Below are 6,068 nucleotides of genomic sequence, written 5' to 3'. Positions count from 1 at the left end.
TATGTCACTATATGCTAACCTGAGATTCATCTTCCCGCAGACATTCACAGTAATTACAAAAAAACAATAGAATTAATGGAAAAACTGCACACAAAGATTGACAGACAACCAATATGCTAAAGACAACAAATGGTGCACATACAAAAATTAAAAACAAAACAAAATAATAATAAATATTGAGAACATGATTTGTAGAGTCCATTGGTTCTGGAATCAGTTCAGTGTTTGGCTGAGTGAAGTTATCCCCTCTGGTTCCTGAACCTGGTGGTGTGGGACTGAAGGCTGCTGTTTCTCCTTCCTGATAGCAACAGCCAGAAGAGAGCATGGTCTGGATGGTGGAGGTCCTTGATGATGGATGCTGCTTTCCTGTGAAACAGCGCTCCTTGTAGATGTGCTCAATAGAGGAGAGGACTTTATCTGTGATGGACGAGGCAGCACTCATTACATTTTGTAGGTTTTTACATTCAAGGGCATTGGTGTCTCCATACCAACCTATGACACAACCAGTCAGTATACTCTCTGCCACGCATCTACAGAAGTTTGTCAATGTTTTAGATCACATGCCGAATCTTCACAAATTTCTAAGAAAGCTGAGGGGCTTCCATGCCTTCTTAGTAACGGTACTTATGTGCTAGACCCGGTGAAATGATAACACCGAGGAATTTAAAGTTGCTGACCCTCCCAACTCTGATCAATTGATGAGGACTGGTTCCTGGGCTTCTAGTTTTATCCTCCTGTAGTCAATAACTAACTCTTTGGTTTTGCTGACATTAAATGAGAGGCTGTTGTTGTGCCACCATTCATCCAGATGTTTAAAGGTAGGGAAAGGTTAAGGGCAGAGCAGGGGAGAGGGTCAAAGGTGGAATGCTAGATATAATAATGGAACAAAGGAGAAGTCAAATGACAGATGTTCAAAGTAAACATTATCAAAATACATCTATGTCACCATATACTGCCCTGAGGTTCATTTTCTTGCAGGCATTCACAGTTGAACAAAGAAATACAACAGAATCAATGAAAAATTACAAAGACTGACAAACAACCAATGTGCAAAATAAGACAAACTGTGCAAATATTTTTAAAAAATCAAGTAATAGTAATAATATTAAAATAAATAGGAAGATAAATAGACAAATAGATAGGTAAATAATTAAACAAATATATAACATTGAGAACATGAGTGGTCGAGTCCTTCTAAGTGAGTCCATAGTTTGTGTTTACTGATCAGTTCAGTGTTGCGGTGGGTGATGATATTTATGCTGGTTCAGGACAATAAGGTAAGAGAAATGGAGAAAGAACCACCACTTTTGTCATTTAATGTACTTTGGATGTCACCTCCACACAGAATTGCTCAACCCCTTTCCCGATATCTTAAAATCTTCACACAAAGGGTCATCAAACTGAAATGTTAACTCATACTTCTTTCCACAGATGCTACCTGACATGCTGAATATTTCCAGTGCATTGTGTTTTGTTTCAGATTTTCAGTACCTGCAGTCTTTTTGGTTGATTTTCACAAACTTTCCCCACCTGATTCTTGATTAGAAATGTAAACTCTTTCCTGGCCAGGTACCCGTTGGTAGTGGTGGATCTGGAAGACATACTGTAGGTTTGGGTGTTGGACATGGCATGTTTGGGTAAGGAGCACAAAGAGTTGAGCAGAGAGATAGGGGTGGTTTGTAAATGGCACAAATTTAAAGATGTTAGGGTTAACTGAATAAGAAGGTTCAGATGTTTTATAATGGGAGGAGATTGCTGGTCAGTTGGGGGAGGTTGCCTTATTTCAGAGAGTCAATTGGTGAGTGAAGAACAGTATTTGGTAGGTAATTGATAGTTGGAGGATATTAGATTGGTAGATTGGAGGATGAGAGATCAGATCAGCTGATAGAGAAGGAATCAGGTTGGCATTTGGGGTGTAAAGGACACAGCATGGGGATGAATGAGGATCTGAAAGTACATGTAAAGAGACCTGATTATGGTAGTCTCAGCACTACCAGGAGCAATGGGTTTGCAAAGCTTAGACAAGTCTCCTTTAAGTGATACTGAAGTCTCATACACTGTGCTCCATTGTTTTTGCACCAGTAGCCCACACATTTATGTGAGTCTCCTGTTTTCCATTGCAGTTCATATTTTCTCTGAAATGGAATCCGTTTTTATCACATGATAAAAACAGCCTGAATGAGTAGTACCAATTTCATGAACTTCAGTACTGCATTGTCTTTTCACTGATGTCTTTATGAAGGGCTTTGTCTGCGGTTCGAAGGTGAATATGACAGAGATTATTCTGTACTTCGGACCTAGAGGCGTAGTCACACAGCATGTGTACAAGTTTACAGACCACTGAGTCAATGTCAATTGTCCCTTTTGCTCTTTTCTCACTGCTGCCATCTGGCAGAAGTTACAAGTGCCTCAGGACTCACACCATCAGTTCAAGAACAGCTAATACCCCTCAACCATCAGGCTCTTGAACAAAAGAAGATAATTATATTCATCTATTGCAATGTTCCCAAATTCAATTATCTCACTTTAAGGACTCTTCATCTTTTATTTCATGCTTTTGTTATTTATTCATTGCAGCATTTCAACAGTTTGTTGTCTTCTATGCTCTTGCTCTTTCATTGATCCTGCTTACAGTTACGATTCTGTAGATTTGCTGAGTATGCCCACAAGAAGAAGAATCTCAGGGTGGTAAATGGTGACATGTATGTACTCTGATAATAAATTTTACTTTGAACTTTTATACAAATTCCTACACTATCCTACACAAATCCTATTTTATTCCCATCAGTTTTCCCTGGATGTTACTTCACCTATACATGGGGTAACTTACAGTGGCTTGTCTTTCTTTTTACAATATTTTTATTCAGAAGAAAAAAAAGATTTACAGAGTGCAACACATAGATACATCTCAACATAACTTGTGTACATTCATATATTGTAATAAAATTGATCAAAATGTTATAGCATAACACATAAAGGTATACCACTCTGTAATCAAAAATTTAAAGATAGGTCATACATCATAAAAGAAATTTTTTATATATAAAAAAAGTCAACCCCCGACCAACTACCAAAGAAAAAAGCTGATGGATGACAATGGATAATTAGAAAAAAAACATATTCACTTAAGAAGATAAAAATATACATAAATGTCTGTGCACTGTTAAAATTTATAAATTGGAGAAGTAATTTAGGAAAGGTCCCCAAATATCATAAAAAGATTGTTTTGAATTTAAGACTGAGTAGCGGATCTTTTCTAAATTTAAATACGACATAATATCACGTAGCCATTGAAGATGTGTAGGAGGGGTAGACTCCTTCCATTTAAACAAGATTGCTCTTCTTGCTAAAAGAGAGGTAAAAACTAAAACCTGTAGGTTAGGAGTATTTAAAGTTTTATCTTCATTTGCAATAATACCAATCAAGGCAGTAAGGGGATTTGGGTCAAATTGGACCCTAAAAAGTTATGAAAAGGTATGGAATACTTCCCGCCAAAACTTTTCAATTGTAGGGCAAAACCAAAACATATGAATTAAAGAGGCATCAGCAGAGTTGCATTTATTACAAAGTGGAGAAACATTCGGGTAAAAACTGGAGAGCTTCTGTTTAGAAATGTAAGCTCTATGAACTGCTTTAAATTGTAGAAGAGAATGACGAGCACAGAAAGATGATTTATTAACCTGTTTAAGAATTTTATTCCATCTATCATCAGAAATCTGACAATTTAGGTCATCCTCCCAAGCTTTTTTTATTTTATCTAAAAAGTCTTGTCTAGAATCAATCAACAAGTTATGGATACCGGTAATAGAACCATTAACAAAAGGTTTTAAATTTAAAAGATCGTCCAGTAAATTTTTATCAGGACCTATAGGAAAAGTAGCTAATTGGAGATGTAGAAAATCTCTAATTTGAAGGTATCTGTAAAAATGTGATTTTGGAAGTGCAAATTTATTTGACAATTGGTCAAATGAAGCAAGAGATCCAGAGATAAACAGGTCCCAAAAACACATAATACCTAATTCATCCCAATCTTTAAAGACTTTATCAGTCATGGAAGGGATAAAAAAATAATTAAGGAGAATGGGAGATGATAATGAAAAATTCGCTAAACCAAAATATTTTCTAAATTGAGACCAGATCCTTAAAGTTTGCTTAACAATTATGTTATCTGTTGTTTTATTTGCTGAAAAAGAAGAGTATGATCCCAGAAGAGAGACAATAGAGGAATTTTTTACAGAATTAACTTCTAAGGAGACCCATGATGGGCAATCTTTATGATAAATATAATAGGACCAGAAAGTAATATTCCTTATATTGGCAGCCCAATAGTAAAACCTAAAATTGGGTAGGGCTAGTCCACACATCTCTTTATTTCTTTGTAAGTAAACTTTACTTAAATGAGCTTGTTTATTATTTCAAATATAAGAGGTTAAAATTGAATCTAAAGAATCAAAGTACGTTTTAGGAATAAAAATAGGTAAGGTCTGAAAAAGATATAAAAATTTAGGAAGAATCTTCATTTTAATCGAATTAATTCGGCCAATTAGGGATAAAGAAAGAGGGAACCATTTAGAAAGCGTCTTTTTCACATAATTCAATAAGGGATTTAAGTTTTCTTTGAATAAATTCTTGAAGTTTTTAGTAATTGTTACACCTGAATATGTAAATTGACTTGTAACAACTTTGAACAGAAATTTGGCATTTGATGACATTAGGTCATTTAAAGGAAATAGCTCACTTTTATGTAGGTTCAGCTTATATTCTGAAAAAGAACTAAACTAGGAGATTAAAGAAAGAACCAAAGGTAAAGAAGTTTCAGTGTTAGAAATAAAAAGTAAAATATCATCAGCGTATAATGAAATTTTATGAGACATACCTTCCCTTAGTATACCAGAAATGCCCTTAGCTTCTCGAAGTGCTATTGCTAAGGGTTCTATAGCTAAAGCAAAAAATAAAGGACTAAGAGGACATCCTTGTCTAGTTCCCCGCTGTAATTTAAAGGGCTTAGAAATTTGGGAGTTACCGTAGTAATAACCTGAGCGGTAGGAGACAAGTAGATTAATTTAACCCAACAAATAAAATTAGGCCCAAAATTAAACTTTTCTAAGGTCTTAAAAAGATAATTCCACTCAATCCTATCAAAGGCTTTTTCTGCATCTAAGGATAATATACACTCTGATTTTTTTTGGATGGTGAATATATCACATTCAATAACTGATGTATATTAAAATGTGAGTAACGATTTTTAATAAATCCTGTCTGGTCATGTGATATAATAGATGGTAGAATATTTTCAAGTCTTCGAGCTAAGATTTTGGCTAAAATTTTTTGCATCGACATTTAATAAAGAAATCGGTCTGTTTGAAGAACATTCAGCTGGATTTTTATTTTTTTTAAGAATAAGAGAAATAAAAGCTTCATAAAAAGATTGAGGGAGTTTACCTGATTTAAAGGACTCTGATAAAACAGAGAATAAATAAGGTGTAAGTAACGTAGTGAAAGTTTTATAAAACTCCCCAGGAAAGCCATCAGGTCCTGGGGTCTTACCAGAATGTAAAGCACGTATAGCCTCAGCCGCTTCTTCATTGGAAATAGGCTGATTTAACTGTGTTAGACTATCAGCAGACAATGTAGGAAAGTTGATATTACTGAAAAAAACATTCATATAGGTATCATCTGAAGAAGAGTCAGACTGATACAACTTAAGGTAAAAGTCTTTAAATACATTGTTAATTTCAGAATGGTCGGATGTCTTAGTTCCATTATCTTTAAAAATTTCTGTGATTTGACGATTAACTGTAAAAGACTTTAAGCGATTGGCTAATAAACTACCAGTTCTATCCCCGTGAATGTAAAATTGAGTTTTATCTCTCAACAGCTGTCATTCAATTGGGTAAGTCAGCAGAAGATTATACTTGGATTGGATTTCAATACGCTTACTATATATACTTGGATCTAGAGATAGGGCATACTTTCGATCAAGATCTTTTAATATCGCTGCTAGGTCAGACCTTTCTTTGTCAGCTTTTTTCTTTATATAGGTAGAGTAAGAGATAATTTCTCCATGA

The sequence above is a fragment of the Hemitrygon akajei genome, chromosome 6, assembly GCF_048418815.1.
Source record: "Hemitrygon akajei chromosome 6, sHemAka1.3, whole genome shotgun sequence".
Taxonomy (NCBI): domain Eukaryota; kingdom Metazoa; phylum Chordata; class Chondrichthyes; order Myliobatiformes; family Dasyatidae; genus Hemitrygon; species Hemitrygon akajei.
This window is presented reverse-complemented; position numbering follows the sequence as displayed.